General features: G+C 35.6%; 1 long non-coding RNA gene and 1 pseudogene across 1 annotated transcript in view; both read left to right on the forward strand.

The window, feature by feature from the left end:
* LOC122909537 overlaps nt 1-25,150 on the forward strand; it is a 71,909-nt gene that overhangs the window by 18,665 nt on the left and 28,094 nt on the right. The window lies entirely within an intron of this gene.
* LOC122909528 lies at nt 23,125-24,525 on the forward strand (annotated as a pseudogene).

Genomic DNA, 25,150 nt, shown 5'->3' on the forward strand with positions numbered 1-25,150 from the left:
AGAGTGTTAATGCCATGGTGTTTTCTGCATGGCACTCATGTAGATCATCTTGTACTTCCCAACTTACTATTGACTAACAATTTATATTTGTTTCCATGCAATTTCCCTCAGATAAAAGGATGGCCATGGACTCAATATATGATTATACAAAAAGATCTAATTTAACTTGGGGTTCTTTTTATTTCACATGCCTATATATTTTTATAATATTGAATTAAGAGAAGGAATGGCTGCATAGCTCACAGACCTCCAAAGAGATTTAGAATATTCTCCTCCTATGTGCTTACAGTTTCAAAAGGGAAAAAAATCCTGGATGGCAAACTCAGAGACACAGTCTTAACTTCTCCCTGGAGAAATTTATTTACCCTCTAACAGGTAAGAACCCAAGGATCTTCCTACAGTCTTACAAGAATAGATATACCCAGTTCTATCTAAGTGGAGACACTGGTATTTCTAGTTCCCTTTCCTAAAGGGTCATCCTTCTGAACATGTAGGTTTATGACGTCTGGCTCCTATCATATCACCTCCGGAGTATGATCATGGGGGAACCAACCCCACCAAGTTACTTCGTCTGGTGTTTTGGTTCTAATCCCTGAGCAAGGTGTCTCATGTTTCTGCCAGCTATTTAGGTAGCACTTTCTCTCCCTCAATATATATAAATATATAAGTGTGTGTGTGTGTGTGTGTGTAGTAATTCTGACTTAATAGGGTACAGATTCCCAGGTGTAGAGCCTGTGGTGTCCTGGGCAGCAGAGTTGACTGATGCCTTGACATCTATATTAAGGGAAAAGAGCCCTAAAGCTGGGATTGTCCAAAGAGTATGTCCTGAGGGAATCTCATTCTCTAAGGTCATCTATTTAAGAATTGTTTCTCTTGGAAACTTGAATTGGAAGAAGGAAATCTATATATGTGCATATTTTTGTCTTTGGTACAACAATATCATTCATTGTGTCACTCTTAGCTTTAACTTCCTTATCTCTTTGAAGATAAGATAATTGATTTCATTCCCAGGACCATCACTAAAATTAAGTTGCAATATGGTAGGAACACTTTGTGCCCTTTGATGTGTTATGCCAGGGAGTTATTTGAGATAAGTTTACCTTTCTATTTTCTACCTTTTTCATGTTCTAGATTCAAAATGCTTTGAAGAAAAAGTGTGTAATTTGGGAAATGCTGCATATTCTTTCCATTGCTTGAAGGTTTACAACATTGTATAATACAGAAAGTTCTACAAAGTTCAATACTAACCTTTTTCTTTTTCCTACTTGGAGTTCGGCCACGTTATTTGACCATAGAAAGCTATTTTCCTTAACAGCTTGCCATGAAATACATATTTTAGTGAAGGACAGCAAACCAACAAGGGCCTTCAATAAGCTTTCTTTTGACTCCACAAGGAATAATGATTATCATTGACTCCCATGGGAGTTGCTGCTGTGTAGTAACTACCAGAAACATTCTCCTTATGAAGAACCATGTCTACCTTTATAGGTTCTTTCTTCTTCTGTGGGTGAAACTGCTCTTTTTCATTCCCATATTAGTTCTTCTAGCAGCTTGACAGCAGAGTGTAGGAGTGAGGTTCTTGACAGTGAGGGGTAGGACTGAAACGGTCTGTGGAAGGCCAAGTAGTGATAAAGGAATATCCTCAAATTCCAGTAGATTTTCCACTCTTTATTATGTAATGTGATTTCTTATTTTTTGAAAGTTAAGATTTCACTTAAAAGAAACAGAAAGATGTTGACTTGGACCATTCATGATTCTGTTATAATTTCAGGTGTTTCACAATGAAAAGAAAAGAAAACTGTAACTTCAATGCCACTTTTATATCTGTTCTCTGAGCCTCATTATTTGGCACCAGGAGATATGCACTGATGCCAAGCTGTTAAAATTTTGACATTGCCTGGTCTGTTGGACTGGTGCTATATACATCCTTAGACTGAGGCTATTACAACTCTTGACTACTTTTCTCCATCTCTTCTTTTCTATGTTTAGCTCCCTAAGGGCTGTTCAATCAAGACTCAATAAAAATTGTTGAACTGTTCAGCTTTTTATTGAGAGTCTTGATGCTACAGCCCCACAGGAGCCCACTGAAAAGAGGATTAGCCTCGTTACCATAAAGAGGCAAAGAGAATGCCAAGGACAAGGAAAGGCATAAAACCAACGACTGCAATGTACTGTAATTGACCAACTTAGCTGACTTTAGAAAGGTGGAAGGTACACAAGACACTAACATCAGACAAGAGCTGATACTTTAAAAAGACAAAGTGTTTATTAACATTAAAAAGAGCTTTCATGTATAACTTGCATTTATCTGTTTTTATTTTCATAGACACAAAGGGCACCTATTAAGTAGAATAATATGCTTCTACTAAAGAGTTCAGTGTACCTTGATACAGAGGAGTTTATTTAAGTGCCAGTGCATACGTAAAGCCCCCTACTGAGAAGGTCATCTTTTGATAATTTTTCATTATAAAAGCATCCAGCTACAAACTATTAGCAATATTCTAAGAGCTTTTGTTCTGCTATCCTCCTGTATGAAAAAATTGAGAATTTGTTTTAAGAAATTTTGTAGAAAAAATGTAAAATCCAACATATATCAGCTGAAATAACTATATATATGAGGAAAAGAGAAGCCACACAATGACTTGGAGAACCAAATGAGCAAACCAAAAATGTGTATCATCTGAACTTCCCATTCATTAACTCACTTAACTTGGTCAGGCTTCCTGTTTCGGTCTAAGTGTATAGACATGACTATAACCTCAACTGTAACCTTAAGGCCTATGTTTACATCACTTGAATGGACTACAAAGTGATGTATAAACAGATGTAGGAAAATCCTTAATATTTGTGTCGGGAGAGACTGAAATATGATGAAACAAAGTGATCACTTGGTTTTTAATAAATCAAGATGCATTACTAAGCAATTGTTTTGGTAAATAAGCTTGAAATTATTGGGAATATTGTAAACGCTTTTGATTTGTACTAGGTCTTATTGGAAATAAATTACAAAGCATTTCACAGAATGAATGTGTTCGTTTTGCACAGTTTTATATAAAACTAGTAGGTAATCTCTTCTTGTCTAATGTATAAAAAGTCAACAATGTCTGAAACAATGTGGTAGATAAAACAATTATTATATTTGATGGTTGTATTCTTTTTAATTTCCTGGATCAAAAGAAGATTCTGTCCATTCACTAAGAACAGAAGCTGCAGTATCGACCCATCAATATTCCTTAGTTATTCTCACAATTGATCCTAAAACAGAAAGCAATACACTAGTTATCACTACTAACATTTGTAGCCTGATATTTCTCAACTCTGGTGGTGACCATGTATTTGTCCTTGGGTACTAGAGAAAATGGCAATGTTCATGTAACACCTAGACCAATTATATTATATTCTTGGGTGCAATATGGTCATGTGCATATTTAAAAAAATAAAAACACAAAAAAAACAAAAAAAAAACCACAACCCTGACTAGGTGAGTCTAACATGGAGTTAAGTTTCAGATGCATCCTTTTAACTCTAATTAAAAATGAACAAACTGGGGCACCTGGGTGGCTCAGTGGGTTAAAGCCTCTGCCTTCAGCTCAGGTCATGATCTCAGGGTCCTGGGATGGAGCCCCACATCGGGCTCTCTGCTCAGCAGGGAGCCTGCTTCCTCCTCTCTCTCTGCTTGCTTCTCTGTGATCTCCATCTGTCAAATAAGTAAATAAAATCTTAAAAAAAAATGAACAAACAAACAAAAACTGGAACTCAATATCATCCTTAATAGTTTAATTTTCGGGGATTCTGGTTTTTTGATTAGCAGCCACAAGTAACTTGAGACACTCTGGAAAAGATATTTCAATATTATAGATGACAATTTATTTGTGTATCATAAAACTATTTACAAGTTAAATAAAAATAAAAACTATTAATAAACATTATTAATATATAGCTCATAATAGAAACATGATACTTCTAATAAAAATACAAATTAGTATTATATATTCTATTTTTATTTTGAGGTAATTTCAAATTTATAATAAAGAAGCAAGTATAGTAGGAAAGTCATTTTTTTCCTAAGACTTTTAAGAATAAGTCATTGACAGGATACCCCATCATTCTGAAATCGTCAATGAATATTTCTTACCAAAAAAAAAAAAAGTGTCAGGTGTTGGCCTAGAAGGGGTTAACCTAATAGAGCAACAGTTCTTAGGACCCTCTTCAACTGAGGACTTTCACGGGTGGTGAGCTAGGGTGCCACCTTTTTTCCCTGGTGATTGATATGAGAACATGGTAAGGTTTGGCTTGTTGCCATTGCAGCTGCTGTCTCAAGACTAAGTTAATAAGGCTCCTGTGTTTTGTGAATATTGAGTTATGGCCTAAGTGTCCAAACCACAAAGGTCAAGGCTGTCTGATATCTCTGCATGGCCAGTTACTCTCTGGCCAAAATAGAAACTAGCACCATATGTACAGGAGGTGATTCCCTTACTGTGTGGTATAAATCAGAACTCTGCAAAATAAAATTTGGCCCATGGGGGACGCCTGGGTGGCTCAGTTGGTTAAGCAGCTGCCTTCGGCTCAGGTCATGATCCCAGCGTCCTGGGATCGAGTCCCACATCGGGCTCCTTGCTCGGCAGGGAGCCTGCTTTTCCCTCTGCCTCTGCCTTCCTCTCTGTCTGCCTGTGCTCACTCTCTCTCCCTCTCTCTCTGACAAATAAATAAATAAAATCTTTAAAAAAAAAAAAAAATTTGGCCCATGGGACATCATCCTTGGTGCTCCTCCTGCCCCCATCTCTTTGCCTCTTCATTTCTTTTCACCATCCTTTCACCCTCACGTTCCTGTTCGGTTTGTCGTGCTGGCTGCGACAGTTGGGTAATCAAAATATAAACCCCAAAATCAGGAAATTAAAGTTGATTTATTATGCTCTCCTCATTTATTGATACCATTTATGATTCATCAATTATTTCAATAAAGTCCTTTATAGCAAAATGATTCAATTCAGGATAATATGTCACATTCAGTTATTAATGTCTCTAACTTCCTTCAATCTGGAATAGCTCCATGGTCTTGCACTGACATTCATGACCTTGAAACTTCTGAAGATTACCAGCAGTTATTTTGAAGAATGGGCCTCTGTTTGGGTTTGTTTGATGTTTCCTTATGATTCAATTCTGGTAATGCATCTTTGGCAAAATATCATAAAAGTGAGAAGTAAAGATGTATTCTTCTCATTGCATCCATTACTGGGCAGGCCCACAATTTAATCTTCCCCGTCACTGATGATGCTAACATTGATATCTTGACTAAGAAGGTGTCTGATGATCTCCACTGAAGAGTTACTATTTTTTCTTTTTAATAAATAAGTATTTTGTGGGGATATTATATAAATATTTCATTATTTACCAACCTCTCATCCATTAGTTTTAGGATCTTTTGATTTGTTTCTCTTGGCTGAATTAATTATTAAAATAATGATTTTGCCTTTGTGATACCCTTTGGCAAGAGATATTAAATCAAGGAGTTTGGAATATATAAAAAAAGTTCATGCTTAACTCTTAGTGGAATACTCCCACATAGAAGGCATTTTCTCTTTTCCCAGACTTGGATTTAATCTATTATTGTCCTGTTTGGCTCTGTTTTAATATATTAAATCTTTTCTGTTGCTAAATTTAGACTGAGTTTCTGGAGTGGCTAGATGGTTCAGTCAGTTAAGCGTCTGCCTTTAGCTCAGGTCATGATCCCAGGGTGCTGTGATTGAGTCCCACATTGGGCTCCCTGCTCGGCAGGGAGTCTGCTTCTCCCTCTTCTCCCTGCTTGTGCTCTCTGTTGCTATCTCTGTCTCTCTCTCTCAAATAAATAAATAAAATCTTAAAAAAAAAATGTGAGTTTCTAATGAATGTGTGCTCAGGTTACTGGTGGAACTGTAATTTCACCCATCATAATTGTGTCACCTTGAAACTCATCTGTGATCATTTCCTAATGTATTGATCATTTCCTAATGATCCATGTAATCTTCCCTTCTGCAATGTGTCCACAATTCTGGTGTATGTTAAGAGACAATTCTCACAGAATATGCTCACATTTCAGCCTCTCTGGGCCTTCTGAGTAAATTATAAGTAAAAAGATAAAAGATAAAGAATTGTGATCTCTATTATTGTTATTATTATTATTACTAAAATTATTACCTTAATTAAACAGTTCTCCATGGTTTCCTTGTTTTAGGTTTCTTAAGGTAAATTCAGTCCCGTCTGGTTGTTGGAATCTGGTCTTTTTTAAGCAGTTAAGTTTTTTTTTTTTTAACAAGAGTCATTCTTTTTGATCTAATAGAGGCTAATATATCAAAGTGCATCCTTACATTTTAAAAGCTTACAAGTGTCAAAACAATGAAAAAAAAAAAGAAAGATATGCCAAAATAAGACAATAGGCAGAAATAATGAATGTTATGAGGACTAAATCAGGAAAGTGTATAAACAAGGCTCAAGGAGAGTTAAAAAATCCCCCTGAACAATCACGAAAACCAACTATAATTCCAAATATATGTACAACAGATAAATTAATCAGTATGAGGGAGTTTTTACCATGTGGATTAGTGCAAAATGAAACTGTACATTCAAGTCACTCTGAATATTCCCTGCATCAAAGAAACCACAAATCTGAGGAATTTCACTCACATGCCCCCTTTCCCTCATTTCAGACTGAGGTGGTCAGGGACCTTTACTTCCTTTCCTTTCATGATCACTGTTCCCCAATATGCACCTCAGCTCTCAGGGATTGGAAGTTGATTTTCTTAAAATTACTTTTATACAGATTGGTTCAGAAACTAGCCATGTTTTAAAAATATGAGAAGTAGGGGCACCTGGGTGGCTTAGTGGGTTAAAGCTTCTGCCTTCAGCTCAGGTCATAATCCCTGGGTCCTGGGATAAAGACCCTCATCAGGCTCTCTGCTCAGCAGGGAGCCTGCTTCCACCTCTCTCTCTGCCTATCTTTCTGCCTACTTGTGATCTCTGTCAAGTAGGTAAATAAAATCTTTAAAAAAAATGAGAAGTAAGAAGTTTATGGTATTCATTTACACAAGCATGCAGATACTGATTTTGACATTTAATGACTAAGGGCAGAACAGGAGAGATAAAGGAACATGATTAGAGTATGTCAGGTGTGTGTGTATGTGTGTTAATTTTTTTTTTTTAACCAGATTATGGAAATTAGAAAGGGAGGAAATAATTTCAAGGAAACCTAAAGCACTAGTTAGAATTTTGATTAAAGGGATGTTCAGGTCTTATGTTTATATTGAATACATAGAATTAAGACAGCACATGATATACTTAGAAATTAAGAAAAATGTTTGGTAAATCTGGAGCTGAGAGAAAAAAAGAATGTGCCTGGAGAGAAAAGCAGAAACTCAATTAAGAGAAAGAAAGAAAGAAAGAAAGAAAGAAAGAAAGAAAGAAAGAAAGGAAGGAAGGAAGGAAGGAAGGAAGGAAGAAAGAAAGAAAGAAAGAAAGAAAGAAAGAAAGAAAGAAAGAAAGAAAGAAAGAAAGAAAAGAAGAAAACTTTTATTATCATTTGGAGGAAACTGAACTCTAACCCAAGGATTCTGAAGAGGTCACAACATGGTGTGATCCAAGGTTTCAGAAAAGGACTTTGTTGGTTATGCGGTGATGGGACTGGAAGGGGGTGTTATCAATACATTTGGTGTTGAGTACACTTGCAAAGGTGTCACTTAATGCAGAAAAGCAAATGTTGACATTTTAATGCAGGTGATCATAGTGGATCTGGATGAGTAGAATGCAGAGATTCTAGAGATCTTTTGGAATGATGTTTACAGGACAAGGTAATTAAATACGGCTATTGTTGGGGAATGAGGAACACAAATGACCCGAAGAAGACATGCAGTGATCTCTCCTTTCCAACCTCACCTACTAAGTGGATGATGGTGCCTTTCACTAACGGAAGGAGCAATAGCGAAAACGTAGATTTGTAGATTTGTAGCGAGTAGGGAGAGCTTATCTCTGAATAGTCTTTGTTGTAGGTGCCTGTAGGGCATATTTAAGTGGAAAACTTCAGCGGACATTTAAACCTCCAGCACTGAAATTTACAGGAGAGATTTGGAGAGGGAATACAGATTTGGAAGTCATAAACAAGACAAAGACAATAAAATCTCCCAGGGAGAGCAACTAGAGAGATAGGAAAATAACTGTGATAAATGCCAATATGACTAAGGCAAGTCAAAGGGGAGGATGTCACAAAGTCACCTGAAAAGGAACAAGTGAGATAGCAGAGAGCTAGGAGAGAGTGGCACATTATTGAGTACAAGGCACTTAGCGGAACACTTCAAAGTTACTTCTGATGTTTGAAACCTCAAAGCAAAACAATGTGGCTTGTGCCACAGGGAAGCAATTCTGTGTAGATGCAATTTTTAGTGTAAACAGCTCCAGAAGGATAAAATATAAAATACAATAGTATACTTATGTCTGACTCAGGACAAATAACACTGATGATATGGGAAAAGAGAACAAAGTGGTTTCAGGATATTTTAAGAAAAACCTAAAACATTAACCGTTAACATATTTTTTTTTTATTTGCCAGAAATTATCTTAGTACTTGTAGTATTTTTATAGCATAATTTACCAATGTTTTCATGTTCATAGTATATTTTATTAGAAAGAAATAACTATATTGGAAATGTCTCTGTTTATACCCATGTGGACTTTATTACTCAGGTCTTAGTTACGTTATTGAGAGACTGAGCTAAATAGGATAGAACTTTGAATTTTGGCCAGAAATCCTGGCAGAATAATTCTCACATCTTTCAAAAAAACAAGTAAAATGAGTCATCTTCATGTACACTTCCTCCAGCAACTTCATTGCCAAACTTCCATTCTAATTTCAGTGTTTGTAGACTGTATCTTATTACACAATGACAACTCGGATAGACTTCTGATACAGCAGGACTGCAGCATACTTGATCTCCTTTTCCCCAGATACACCCAAAGGAAAGTATCCTACTTCTAAAACTGATGTATTTCAAAAGCAAGAGTTCATATTTTGCTATGTAAGCCATGATCTTACTAAGAGAGATTGGCTTAATGACACATGCATTTTCATAATAGATAAGCCAAAACGTAAGTTTATAATAAATATTGATGTGTCACCGCAGATCCTGGTATTCAGTTCCCATTTTACCTTTCCCAAATCCAATTTTATATGGGCAGCAATATAAAAGGTAAACAATTTCTTTTTTTTTTTTTTTAAGATTTTATTAAATTTCTTGAGAGAGAAAGGGAGAGACAGCATGAGTGGATGTGGAGGAGCTAAGGGAAAGGGAGAAGCAGACACTTCTCTGAGCAGGGAGCTCTATCCCAGGATTCTAGCATCATAACCTGAACTGAAGGCAGATGCTTAACTGACAGAGCCAGCCAGGTGTCCCTAAAAGAAAGATGAAATATTTCATTCTAAGCCTTCTATATAGCCAGGCGGGACCATGCGACTGAGTTCTAGCCAATGAGCAGTGACCTGAAGTCCTTGGGTGGGATTTCTGGAAAAGAACTCCAAAGAAGAGGAGATAGCTCATTTGTATGTCTTTGCTCTTCTGTCCTTCTTTCTTCCTAATGCATGAAATACAGAAATAGTGGCTAAAACTCCAGAAACCATTATGTAGGTATTTGGATGAGGGTCATATTCTAGGGTAGGTGTAGAAAAGAACTGATTCCCTGATAACACTGAAGTGCTGTCATTCTAGCCTTTTCCTCCTGCTCTGAACTTTCATTTTTAGGATGCAAAATACTCTTCTATTTTGTCTGAGCTACTTTTTTGGGGTTGAATATTGAGGCTGAATATTGAGGTCCCAATTCCTGGACTGGATATTGAGGTCCCAATTCCTGGAATCTGTGAATATCTCCTTGTATAGAAAAAATTACTTTGCAGATGTGACTAAATTTAAAAAAAAATTTGAAAAGGGAAGATAATCCTCAATTATTTGGGTACCTTAAGAGAAGGAGGCAAAAGGAGATTTGATCACAGAGACACGCTCCCTAGAGCTGCTGGTTTGAAGATGGATAAAAGGGACATGAGCCAAGGAACGCAGCTCTAGAGTGGGGAAAAACAAGGAAACATAGTCTCCCCTATAGTTTCCAACAGTAGTGCAGGTCTGCTGACACCTTGATAGAGTCCAGGGAAATTGATTTTGGACTTTCACCCTCCAGAACTATAAGAAAATTAATTTGCATTGTTTTAAATCCCAAGTTTGCGATACTTTGTTATAGCAACAATAGGAAACTAATACAGAGTTCTTGCTATTTGGAAGTGAGCATAATTCTTAAATAATGCAGTACACAATGGTACTGTTAAGAAATAAGGGTAAATCGTTTTAATTTAATGTTTTAACTCCCTGAAGAGAAGGAGGATTTTATTAATCTATGTGGCCAATACTAATAAAGAGTAGCTGGTACATAAGAGGTATTGAATAAACATTTGATAAACTAAAATGGATTTCAGCTCTTTTATTATTGCATGTGTTAAGGAAAAAGGGTTTTGAAAAGAAAACAGTTATTTTCTCCTCCATAATATGGATATGACATTGAATCATATTTTTCTGTTTTGTGGTTCTGCGGGGTGTACAATAGCTAACTGTTTAGATATAATTAATATACAATGAAAATGCTTTTTGGAATTCATATGGTTACATCAAAATGATCAAATTTCTAACTTAATTACTTGTTTATCCAGTCTGAAATATTGCAACATCTTTCAATAATTTCCAAAAGAAAGTGTCTGTTTGTTGTTGATTTCAGTTTGCCTTAGGTCAAAATCTATTGATATAAATATAGTGAGATGACATCAACTTCTTGCTGAAGATAAATTATTTGCTTTCTGACATTGTGTCTATGTGTCTACATGTGTTTTGCAACACACCCAACTACTGCGTTTAAAACTTATTTTGTGAGTATATTGTTTAGTAGATTTTAAACTATAGGGTTGATAAGAAATAAAAGCCATTGTTACAATGGATATATGGGGGCCCTCCTTCCTGTGGATTCTGAGCCAGTAGGTGTGGATAAAATGGAGAAATCTGCATCTGAACATTCTCTCCAAATCATCTGTACATAGGCAGTCAGACATTTACACTCACGTGTTGAAAACCAGTTTTGCAATTACCTTTAGCCTGACAAGAAACAACTTAAGTTACACATCTTACCCCAGTACATTTTGTTTTAGTGCAAATATTTTTGTGAGACTCATAATAAATAGTATTATAATTGGAGAATTTCCATCCTCTAAACAATTGAATCTATATTCATAGTTTCCTGTGAAGACAGCTTTATTTGAGGGAGAATTCCCAGGGTGAAACATTAAGGAACATCTGTCATCTTTGTAGAACCTCATAAAACAAGGGGCACTGCAAGTTTTAGTAAATGGATTATGCTACATAAAACTCCGAAAGTACCTTCATGCATTGAAACACCATGGAGTGCATTTTACAGTCTTCTAGTACTCAAAGGTGGTTAATATTACACTGTAATCTGCATGATAAATTTTCAGAGACTTGCTGGGAAAAACAAAGTATCTAGGGACTACCATAAAAAATAGTAAAATTGAACATATTCTTTCATGTATAAGAGAGTACACTTAATTTTAGATGAACTCTAAAATATTTAAGAATAATTAATATCTAAATAGAGTTGGGTTCATATATGGAGGGTTCGTTATTTTTATAGTTAAGATAATGCATTCATAATTTCTTGAGTTATTAATGAATGGAAACCTTTAGGTAAACAATAGGAGCTAATATTTACTGTGTCCTAAGTATTTGCCAGGCACTGCGCTATAGCCCAATATATTTAAATCATATAATGGTCCTGTGAGATACTGTATTAGTCAGCATTATCCAGAAAAACAGAATCAATAGGATGTATACATATGATGAGAGAGAGATTTATTTTAAGGAACTGGCTCATATGATTGTGGGGGCTGGCAAGTCTGATACCTACAGGGCAGAGCTACAGGCTGGAAATTCCAGCAAGAGTTGATGTTGCAGGTTTGAGTCTGAAGGCAGTCTGAGGACAGAATCCTTTCCTTTTTAGGTATTTTCTCTTAAGACCTTCAGTTTAGTGATAAGAGACTTACCCACATTTTGAAAAGGGATCTGTCTTATTCAAAGCCTACTGATGTAAATATTAATCACATCTCAAAAATAGTTTCCAACCAAAAAAGACTAGTGTTTGACCATAAAGCTGGGCAGGGTCACCTAGCTAGGTTGACACATTAAATTAATTTTTGTGAGTAGGTACTATAATTATTTCATTTTGTAGAGGAATAAACTGAGGCAAGGAAACATTTAAAATTTATCTAAGATCATGAAATATGTAAAAGTTAGATCCAAGACTCAAAGCCAAGCTGTGAAATACCTGAACATATATCATTCAATTCCCCCTTCAAGAAAAGACTTATAACCCAGCTCCATGTTGGAAAGGGGACTTAAGTGTGTGTGGTGGGGACATGGGGAGAATTCAGTCAGTAAACAGATAGCCTTCAGTTTCCAGTTTCTTTTGGGTCCACCTCAACTACAGAAAACCCACTCTTCCCGGGGAACTTTTTATTTTACTGGTGTGTAAAGCATGGATATAAGGGCCAGGTCTTTTAAGTCCATGTAGAACAATCTGAAGGGCAGTGATCATTCTCGAGTTCCCTCTTGGTGTGGCTTTGTTGACACTACATATGACTTTTACCACTTTCTCTGCCCAACTCTGCTTCTTCTCTCTTTCCTTCACATTGGTTAATTTCTAGGTACCACAAAGTTCATCTTAGTGTCTTCTTCCAGAATTCTCAAACTGTAACACAGACAAGGCCATCTTATCTGGAGCATCAGTTCATAAACCCCTATTGAAGCATTTGATATAGTATACAACTATAGTCCTTTCTCTACAAATAATAATGATTCTTAGGCATAAATGTAAGAATTAAATCTTAATAAGCTGTGGACAATTGGATTATAGCTGAATAAAATAGAAAATACATATTAATCCCAACTCTTCTTCCATAACACATTTCTTCATCTTGCCCACAAGATGATTAAAAATTTGCAACAGAAATTAAGACATGTTCTCTGTAACCATTCATTCATTAAGAGGGCCACAGTGGTGGTTGTGGAAGAAATTGAACTTCACTTGTTTTTCTGTTTAAATATGCAAGAGTCACATTTATCTTTCAAGCACCCTGGGAGAAAAAGTAGACACTTGGTTTCTGAGATTTTGTCAGGATAGCGAAGGAAACTAGACAATTTATGTAATAATAGTACAGGTAAATGCAAGGTTATTCAAGTTCATTTACTACTTAAGTAGAAAAAATTTCTTTTTCTAAAACAAACTTCCTTTAGATCATTTGAATATTGCGAGTTTTACACTCTTTGAAGTTGAAAGTTGTTTACAAGATTTTTAAAAGTACCATGTACTAAATAGCTCAGAGAACATTTTCTTACCACTTATGAATATCTTAGGAAATTTTTCATTCCATCCCAACAATTGTAGTAAAAGAAAGTAAATAAATCTAAGTTCCAGTAAGATTTTTCTCCCACTCTTCTGCTCCCTTTGTTCTATAAGAGCCTGAGGTCATATGTACTCTTATCTTCAGACTCCTTTAGCTTATCTTATCAAGAACTTAATTATTAACTTGTACATTAAAAAAATGAAAAGTAACCAGTCTGTGAGTTTTCTTCCTACCTAACAGGTTAGTAATGCCAGTGTGACTTATAGCTCTCTTAAAATTTTTAAAATAGGCTAATTAGGGTATAATTTATAATCAAATGTACCCACTCTAACTGTAGATTTTAGTTAAGTTTACATAAATTCATATACTCATCTAACAATCACCATTAATAAAATATAGAAAGTTTCTAGCACTCCAGAATGGCCCTTCCTGTTACTTCTCAGCCTTTCTCCTAGCCCCAGGCAATCACTGATCTGCTTTTTGTCACTGTAGATTTGAATGGTCTTTTCAGACTTCTACAAAAATGGAATCATATAGTAAATACTCTTTCCTGCCTGACATCTTTCAATCGATAAAATGTTTGTGAGAGTCACCTATGTTTTCCATGTGTCAGCAATACTTTCTATTTATTGTTGATCACTATTCTATTGTTTCGATAGTAGCACAATTCATTTATCCTTTCACCTGCTGACGGATATTTGGGTTGTTTCTAATTTTTGTCATAAAGCAGTGGGAATTCAAAATGGTACAACTATGTTGGAAAATAATTTGACGATTCCTTATACATTACATATAAACTTACTATTGACCAAGATGGTCTTACTGTTTCTCTTGGCTTGACTAAGCTTTCGATATGTTTCTTTCTGATACAGGCTCTTAACCTCTCTTTTTTTAGGGTATTTGTTTTACAAAACCTTTGATAAATGATAAATTTTCCTCAGACCCTTTGAGATATAAGCCTTCTCTGGTCTCTTGAAATTTTAGAACCCAGGGAATGTGTGTTTTTGTTTTTCTCTAATACGTGGGAGGCACCCCTTTAAAATGTAATCATCATGAAAATAGAGCCCAGTTTGTGGTACAGGAGGGACCCAACTTTAATAAATACCCATCAGCAAATATAGACAACCTAGTCACATTCACCAACCTTCCACACTTAAGTCCTCCAGTATTTTTCCACTTGTTCACACCAGTGCTCAAAAACCCTCTTGCCTTTTATTTCAGTGGAATTGGGTTTAATCTCTCTACCCTATTGCAATAATTTTAAATAAATTCTTCTGTTGCCCATTTATTTTGTTTGGTGCTATTCTTCTTTGCTACCACATGACTCAGAGATTCCATTCATACTTAATTATCAGAGAAAAATTAAAACAGATCTACAGTAATGTACACTGAAAATGTTAAATTTTACCAAGATTGTGATGCTGGAAAACAGGTATGTTTAAAAAAAATCCCTGTAAATTCCAGGAAAAGGCTTATTAGAACCACTCTTTCCCACGTGTCTCATAGATTTCCTCCTTGTTTACCTATGACGAGGTCGGCACATACTCTCCAAAAGACTTTCACGTGTCTCATAAATAATTAGTTAAACCATCTGTCCCCAGTGATCAACTGGAACAAGATGCTCATCAATCTAACTCGATCAAACTAAATTCTCTCCTTCCAAGAAACTCCTAATCTGCCCACCCCCGCCCCGCCCCCCAACCCCTCTTTAACAACTTCTCCAAGAGAGAGAATAGGCTGACTTCAGGGCAAAATTTTCTCTTATCAACTCTCATATCACATCACCTGTATGCACTCTTCTAATTTCCTCACATGTCTTTTTTCCCCTAGCATCATTTATTTGTCTTTATAAAAGAAAAGTCCTTTTTCTGCCTGATGTTTAAGATTCTTCCAGATCTTCCTGTGGGGAGAAGTCCCACTGTTGTAATGTCCTCTCCCCCTTCTCCAATGCAATAATCCATTCAAAGAGTCTCTCCTTTGTTAAATCCAGATTTGTTTTTATTTGACAATGCTAATGTTCACAGCTTCTTCTAATGTTAATCACGTTTGATTTGCACACAAAATAAAATATGTTTTGTTTGAGATGCCCTTGCCAACAACAGAATCACATAGTCAGGTTTATAAAATGATCTAGTTAAAAGAAAACTTAAGCAACATCTAATATAATCTTTCACTTTTCAGGTGACAAAACATAAATCAAGAAAATGAGGTATCTTGATGACAATTACAGAATAAGGAATTTGAAAGATAAGGTTTAGAATGTTGACATTTTGGCCCTTTGCTTACAAACCACCTGGTTTATATTTAATGCCCCTAATTTGTCAAGGACGACATTTAATGCATTTTGCCTATAGATTCCAGAATACATCTTTTTCTCATTTATAAAAAGTGTACTACGTTTGCCTGTTTTTAAATTCTTGTCCTAATCCTATTATTCGTAATACTTCATAGATAGCCAGCAATGATTGCACAATCACACTCTAAACTATTTATCAGTCATATTTATAATCCTCAGTGTCAGAAGTTTTAATTCATTTAATGTTTTTCTTCACTTGTCATAGGCAAGAGGTCCCTCAACAATAAATTTCTAACCCTTTCCAGTTTGCAAATTGTTCTCTTTGACAGACAAAAAGCAACATATTACATTTAGTAGACTCTTTTTTATTTAAGATTTGCCTAAAATAGTGAGTGTATCCATATTCACAAATGTTCTTGTTCTTTTGGATATATTTTGCAAGTGCTGACTTATTTTTGATAACAGACACAGCGAGACTATTATATTTTCCTTCTATTGATGTATTTTTCCATAGTTAAGTATCCTTTCTTTACATACTTAAAAAAATGCATGTATCCTTATTAGAGAAATATCTGAGCTGATAACAGTGCTTGTTTTATTATTATTATTATTATTATTATTATTCCTCCTTCACTTATTGAAATGTTAGAATTTCAATATAAATCTCCCAGTAAGATCCTTTGCCAGGTGCTCTTCTAAGCACCGCATGTATTTCAACTCATTTAAGCTTTACAACAAACCCTTAGGATATGAACTATTATTATCCTTTATTTTACAAATAATGCAGATGGTTATATCATTAGAGGTTATATGGTTAGAATTAGGTGTTCTTCATTACTCTGCAACATCACCTCCAATCTCTGCAGGTCCTCTGTATTATTATATTCTATTACCACAGAATTGTCCATTATCTTAAAACTTTAAAAAATCTCCTTTTTGGCAGAGTGAAATAGTAGACTAATGCTACTGCTATAGAAGTAGAATAGCTTATAACTATGCCCAGAAAGTTGATACTTTTCTCTCCAAATTTTTCATCACTACTCTTCAGTAGGCAGGACTTCTTTTTGTTAAAATTAAGTAAAAATTGAAGTTCCTTGGTTATGTTCCCAATCTTCTGGAAGATGACCCTGTCAGCAAGGCAAAGAAAGAATTTATTACATGGTTTTATTAGATGTACAGTTGGAAGAAAATGATCCCTTTCTAAAACCTCATCCAAATACACTCTATCACCCTTCCACTATCATTTCATTGATTTAGAACCAAATCAAGACCATTGTTGAAAATTTTATCTGTAGAAATAAAAGCCATACATTTGAAGGTAAAAACTTCAAGTTATTACTGGAGTCATAGCAGTTTAGATAAGCGCTGCAGTTCTGTACTGAAAAGGTCCCTATACAGCTGGGGATGGACCATATTAAGCCTGTGACTGGTTGAGACAAGAAACCAGCCAGCTTAGGAAAGAGAGAGCCAGGAGCGGGAACTCATGCTCATTTCAGCTAGGGAAGTGAGAAAGCAGTCCTCACAGTTTCGCCTGTCACTGCATATGCATACTTTGTTCTGCCAGAATTATAGGCTTTCTCATTTTGTTTATAAAGGACTCATCAGAGTTATTTGAGATTTGATTGTAGGTTTAATGACCATAATTTACCATGATCTAAATGACTTATGTAAAACATATTTTCTGAATTTAATTGAGAAGTATTTATGTTGTTCCCTCTAGTTGGATCAAAGTTTACTGACTCCAGATTATCTAACCCACAAGTAAGGGTATAAAGAGCTATTTTAAAACTACCTATATACATGTCTGAATGTACGCCCCAGATCAGAACTTCTCTTCACCTGAAATAATACCTTGAGCTTGACAGAATGTGTATAAACTGAGTAAGTATAGCTAACAGATACCCTTGCTACTTTCCATCCTCCATCTAAATTGTGGATTTTAGTAAATTTTTATATAGTATTTAAAAGAAGAAACTGACAATACAAAAAAAAAACCAAAAAACAAAAAACAAACTTCCAAGAAAGCAAAGCGCATGGACAAGGTCTATATACCATAATAAAAGAAGAACAGTGGAAATTGCATTCTGAATAAAGGGATATTTAGGAGAAGAGGATTGAGTCCACAAAGTATTTGAGAATTCCCATAAAGAGCGAGAATATCTGTTCTATGCTTTGGTAAAGGACATATTTAGAACTGAGAATTAGGACACCATAAAAAAGAGTATATAGGAACGCCTGGCAGCTACAGTGGGTAGCCCACAAAGATTTGAAAATGAGGTAAATAGGAATCTTTTTTACAAGACCAAATATAAAGCTAACACATATAGGATCATTGCAGATATGGAAATTTCTATTAATGGAATAAAATATTTCTCATGATAATACCAACTTTGACGGTAAACTAATTACCCATACCATTACATTAAAGAAATTGATTAATAGAGAGATGGTTAGTAAGCAATAGAAATCAAAACAGAACATGAGGGGCACGTGGGTGGCTCAGTGGGTTAAGCCGCTGCCTTTGGCTCAGGTCATGATCTCAGGGTCCTGGAATCGAGTCCCGCATTGGGCTCTCTGCTCAGCAGGGAGCCTGCTTCCTCCTCTCTCTCTCTCTGCCTGCCTCTCTGCCTACTTGTGATCTCTCTCTGTCAAATAAATAAATAAAATCTTTAAAAAAAAAAAAAAAACAGAACATGAGTCACAAAAAACTCTTTGGATTCTTATACTTTAAATTGACATACTTCTAACTTAAATATATATGAGAAAAAAATAATTTTGGGCTCACTTTAGTGGGAAGATTAGATATGGCTCTAATTTTAATAAATACTGGATCCTGGACATCAAAGAATGTTAGCAAGCCTCTTAATCCATCTACAAGCTCTGTTTGTCTATCACTACCTACATTCTAAATGCAATTTTTTAGTACTGTGAACTTATTCAATGTCAGCAACCTATGTTCTCTAAGCTTAGAAATATCAGAAGAAAGAACAAACTTTTAATATTTTTTCTTCAAGTACCAATCTCATAAATTAAACAGAATAACATTTATTAGATTTCAACCCCTGCCCTCCCTTGGACCACTGAGAAACAAACATATAATGCTGGGTGTACATCTGAACTAACATAACACTCTATGTTAATTATACTTCAATAAAAATATTTTGTAGGAAAAGTAACATAAGCTGTTAATATTACATATCAAAATCCTCCCATACATGAAGAATAGCATTTATGGTCCCTGATGTAAAAAAAAAAGAAAAGAAAATTTGTAAATTAATTCATCTTTTGTTTAGTAAGCTTTAAATAGTGAACCTGCTGGTGTTACAAGTGATCTTTAAAATTTAGGTATTTTCTATAGCACTTGTAAGTTATTTTTGGTCTGGTTAGGACCCTGTTTGTGATATATGTTGAATTTAGCTTAAAACAGATTCCATCTATTTATATAGAATATCATCATGTAATTTTACTAATATTTTTCATATTTCAGAATGAAATATGAAATTTCATATTGTTTGCTTGCTTTTTCATTTTGGTGACCCATATAAAAAAGAAACACATTGTCAGCATGTAAATTAAAATATTTAGGTCATTTTATGACCTCTTTTTTAACCACTTAGTGAAACCTAATCTAGGCAAACACAGTATATAAGGACCATAATTTTATTTATACATGAACAAAGATTATACACAAAACTCTGATGTACAGGGGCGCCTGGGTGGCTCAGTGGGTTAAAGCCTCTGCCTTCGGCTCAGGTCATGATCTCAGGGTCCTGGGATCGAGCCCCGCGTTGGGCTCTCTGCTCCGCAGGGAACCTGCTTTCTCCTCTCTCTCTGCCTGCCTCTCTGCCTACTTGTGATTTCTCTCTGTCAAATAAATAAAATCTTTAAAAAAAAAAAAAAAAAAGAAACTCTTTAAAAAAAACAAAAACAAAAACAAAACAAAACAAAAAACTCTGATGTACAGAACTTGATAAATTTTACCCTCATTTATCTGCTGAGTCACCAACCAAGTATTTGGTAAGCACCAAGTTTGTGCTTTGCACAGTGATAATAATCAATGCAGGGATTGGTAACCAGAAAAAGCCCTATCTTCAAGTTACTTAATGATTAAGGAGTGGAGGCAAACTGGAAACAATACAGATTCTGACCAATTGTGTAGAAATGAAGATCACACCTGTTGTTTTAAAAGGGAGTGAGGTGACTTCAAAGATTTAGATGATAAGAAATCTCACTGACAAATTTCCTTCTCTATGGTTACATGAAGTAACACCTTTAATGTCACACCTCTGAAAATAAAAATAAGACTATAAGCATGACACATTGTTTTTGTTTGTTCTCTTTTTTTTTGAAGATTTTATTTATTTATTTTACAGACAGAGATCACAAGTAGGCAGAGAGGCAGGCAGGGGTGGGGGGCAGGCTCCCTGCTGAGCAGAGAGCCCTATGTGGGGCTCATTCTCAGGACCCTGAGATCATGACCTGAGCTGAAGACAGAGGTTCAACCCACTGAGCCACCAGGCACCCCTAAACCTGACACATTGTTAAGAAGAAACTAGAGTGGTTTGTGTTTTCTTGAATAGACCTATTATTTTTTTTCCAATTTATTTATTTTCAGAAAAACAGTATTCATTATTTTTCCACCACACCCAGTGCTCCATGCAAGCCGTGCCCTCTATAATACCCACCACCTGGTACCCCAACCTCCCACCCCCCCCGCCACTTCAAACCCCTCAGACTGTTTTTCAGAGTCCATAGTCTCTCATGAACATATTATTTTTTAATGCAATAGTTATGAAAAAACTATAAAAAAAAATCTTCGTCAGATTGCCCAGTCCCTGTGACTGAAGCCATACTGAAAACAATATTTTTTCAGGTGGTCTTATGTTTAATTTTTATCAACTGTGATGAACACAGGATGTTGTATGTAAAGGATGAATCACTAAATTCTATACCTGAAACTAATATTATACAGTGTGTTAACTAACAGGAATTTACATAAAAACTTGGAGCTACAAAAAATAAACAGATCAAAAAATACATCAGAGATATACCTTTTCTAAATTTTTTTACTCATTGAGCAAAGTTATGAGATTGAAAACCTAATTGATACAAATGTCAAGGAGTATGTGAATATTACACACACTACTTAGGACAAATCTGTGGCAAAAAACCTGTAGCAATTATAATGACTAAATATAGAAGATAAAGGTATCTGAGAGTTTTCATGTTTTTATCTTTTTTTTTAAGTGTAACGATTTGCAGGATCTCAAGTTTAAACAGCAAAAGGGAATTAATATGAACATACAGATTCAGTAACCAGATCAGATGTGCTCTGATACCTTAAAAAAATTGCTTCCCACAATTGTTAGAAATATACAATGACAGAATATTCTAGTGATAAATATGTATAATCATTTTTAAAGATTGAATACTTCATTCTAGAAAGAGTAAAATGGTGAATAAAAGGCATGAATAGGAGTTATCACTCTTTTATTATCACAGTTTTCTAAATAATATTTAAATTAATCTTAGTAGATATCACCTCATTAATAATAAGCAACATTACAGAAAGCTCATAGGAATCGAGGGTGTTCTAAAGCTGGATTATCATAAATGCCTAAGTATATTTCAAGTATAAGACAATTCCCCCTTTCCCAGTGAGTAGACCCCCACCAGGTAGCTTCTTGTGCAGTTTGATAATGGAAATTTTGAGTAATTGAAAATTTAACAACAAACAATTAAGGCATGATAGTTGATGTCACATATGCATATTTTAAATTGCATATAAGTTAATGTTTAGAAATATTTCCTTTTTAATAACAAAATTCATGAAGAAAAGTGTTCATTGTTGTTGTTTTTTTAGATGACTAGAAGCATTGAAAAACATGACTGTGTTTTTTTATCATTACAGTCAATTTTGAGTCATTTAACTAAGTTTTCGAAAGCAAGTTACCCTTTATTCCCTTAAGCTGACTATGACAATGCACTTCCTGAATACCTTAGGGATGTAATCACTAGAAATTTTATTCCAATTGACATTTTATACCACATAATACTTGGATAGTTTTAGAAATTATTATTCATTTCAATGTGTATATTTGTGATCTATAAAATTTAGCAATTGCTGTTTTGTTGATCTGTACTGTCAGTTTTATTAGTTTTTGATGGCCTTGCATATTTTAACTTCCAGCACTTGAAACTGTGGGGTCACACTTTGAAAAAGAGTTACCAAAACACAATTAACATACTTTACCTGTTTTCTCCCTCTCCTTTTACTGTCTACTCTCCCTTTTCCCTCTCTTCACTTCTCTTTTCTCTCCTTATAACTAATCGCTACTGTAAGTATTTAAAACTATCACTGAATGGAGCTATATCAGCCAAAACGTTAGTCTTGACTCAACGTATCCTTATTCACTTAATAAATGTTTCTTCACTAATTATGATGTGTACTATGTGCAAGGCTCTGTTCTAAGTGGGGTTATAAATGATTAAGATAGAACAGAAAAAATACTGCTGTCAAAATTATTTGAAAATTACCACATCAGAATTAAACTCAACAAATATTTATTGATTTATATGATATTATATATATCCATATATATACACACACATACATATCCATATATACACACACATACATGCACCTATATATACACACATGCACATGCACACACAGAGAAACACATACACATAACATACAAAAAGTCTTGTCTTTATGGAACATACATTATAACAGGTATTTGAAAGTTGTTTCTTTTCATTAAAAAAGCAATGCTTGTTTCTCCTTTTATATGCTGTATTTATATTACATTGATTAAGATATGATTAAATCTTTATGTAAAAATAAAAATCATATAATTGTTTTTTTAATGTTGACTAAAGTAATCATTTATGATTAGATTTGTATCTGAGTACAAAGAACTTTCACTTTACTATACGGACAAAAGAATTATTCGTATATCTGTGCAAAAAGCAGCCACAGTCTTGTGACATTTTCAAGGACCATTTTGAACTTTTGATACAAACATCATTAGTAACTATAGAGTGTATTCTGTATATATTCAGCTCTTTAAGGGGAAGATAAAATAAACAGAGGTTATAGTCTCTGATTTGAGAAGAGGTAATTTTAGTCTAATTTCACGTTAAAACATAAAGACATATAAACCATAAAGACAAAGTTTTATTCTCCGCGAAGCAGGAGAATGGAGTTTTACTTTCTGCAAAGTTGAATGGGAGGTTTCCAGACTCTTTCTGAATGAGTGTCATCTTAAGGAAGCTGAGACTTCACTGTTTTCTCAGAAAGTTCAAATGAAGCTTTTTCGCAATGTGTTGGCCTCCAGAACAAAGTTGTGAAAACCACCGCTCAACCTAAACCAGAATGGGAAAGGAAAAGACTCATATCAACATCGCCGTCCTCGGATACATAGATTCGGGCAAGTCTACCCCTCCTGGTCATGTGATCTACAAATGTGGTGGGATTGGCAAAAGAACTATCGAAAATTTTGAGAAGGAGGCTGCTGAGATGAGAAAAGGCTCTTTCAAGTATGCCTGGGTCTTGGATAAACTGAAAGCTGAACATGAACGTGGTATCACCATTGATACTCCCTGTAGAAATTTGAGATCTGCAAGTATTATGTGACCATCACTGATGTTCCAGGGCACAGAGACTTTATCAAAAACATGATGACAGGCACATCTCAGGCTGAATGTCCTGTCCTGATTGTTGCTGCTGGTTTTGGTGAATTTGAAGCAGGTATCTCCAAGAACGGGCAGACCCATGAGCATGCCCTTCTGGCTTACACACTGGGTGTAAAACAACTAATTGTTGGTGTTAACAAAATGGATTCCACTGAGCCACCCTACAGCCAGAAGAGATATGAGGAAATCGTTAAGGAAGTCAGCACCTACATTAAGAAAATTGGCTACAACTCCGATACAGTAGCATTTGTGTCAATTTCTGGTTGGAATGGTGACAACATGCTGGATCCAAGTGCTAACATGCCTTGGTTCAAGGGATGGAAAGTCACCCATAAAGATGGGAATGCCAGTGGAACCACACTGCTTGAAGCTCTGGATTGCATTCTGCCACCAACTCGTCCAAATGACAAGCCCTTGCATCTGCCTCTCCAGGACGTCTACAAAATTGGTGGTATTGGTATTGTCCCTATGGGCTGAGTGGAGACTGGTGTTCTTAAGCCTGGCATGGTGGTCACCTTTGCTCCAGACAATATTACAACTGAAGTCAAGTCTGTTGAAATGAACCATGAAGCTTTGAGTGAGGCTCTTCCTGGGGACAATGCAGGCTTTAATGTCAAGAATGTTCGTCATGGCAATGTGGCTGGTGACAGCAAAAATGACCCACCAGTGGAAGCAGCTGGCTTCACAGCCCAAGTGATTATCCTGAACCATCCAGGCCAAATTAGTGCCAGATATGCACCTGTGCTGGATTGTTACACAGCTCACATTTCTTGCAACTTTGCAGAGCTGAAGAAGAAGATAGATCATCATTCTGGAAAAAAGCTGGAAGATGGTCCCAAGTTCTTGAAATCTGGTGATGCTGCCATTGTTGATATGGTTCCTGGCAAGGCTATGTGTGTTGAGAGCTTCTCTGACTATCCTCCTCTGGGCCGTTTTGCTGTTTGTGACATGAGACAGACGGTTGCTGTGGGTGTCATCAAAGCTGTGGACAAGGCAGCTGGAGCTGGCAAGGTCACCAAGTCTGCCCAGAAAGCTCAGAAGGCTAAATGAATATTATCCCCAACACCTGCCACCCCAGTCTTAATCAGTGGTGGAAGAACGGTCTCAGAACTGTTTGGGTCAATTGGCCATTTAAGTTTAATAGTAAAAGACTGGTAATGATAACAATGCATCGTAAAACCTTCAGAAGGAAAGGGGAATGTTTTGTGGACCATTTGTTTTTTTTTGTGTGTGTGTGGCAGTTTTAAGTTATTATTTTTTAAAATCAGTACTTTTTTTTTATCATGAAAAAACCGTATTTATTTATTTATTTATTTATTTTTTAAAAAAATTTTATTTATTTATTTGACAGAGAGAAATCACAAGTAGATGGAGAGGCAGGCAGAGAGAGAGAGAGAGAGAGGGAAGCAGGCTCCCTGCTGAGCAGACAGCCTGATGCAGGACTCGATCCCAGGACCCCGAGATCATGACCTGAGCCGAAGGCAGCGGCTTAACCCACTGAGCCACCCAGGCGCCCCGAAAAAACTGTATTTAGATTTAGCCAGCTGGACTCAGTTTAGATGATGCCAATTTTGTTGGGAACATCCAAAGCATCATAGTCAGGGGCCAGCCGAACGTATGTCTTCTTCTCTCCATCAGGCCTGATTAAGGTGTTGACCTTGGCTACATCAATGTCATAGAGCTTC

This window comes from Neovison vison, chromosome 1 (assembly GCF_020171115.1).
Source record: "Neovison vison isolate M4711 chromosome 1, ASM_NN_V1, whole genome shotgun sequence".
Taxonomy (NCBI): Eukaryota; Metazoa; Chordata; class Mammalia; order Carnivora; family Mustelidae; genus Neogale; species Neogale vison.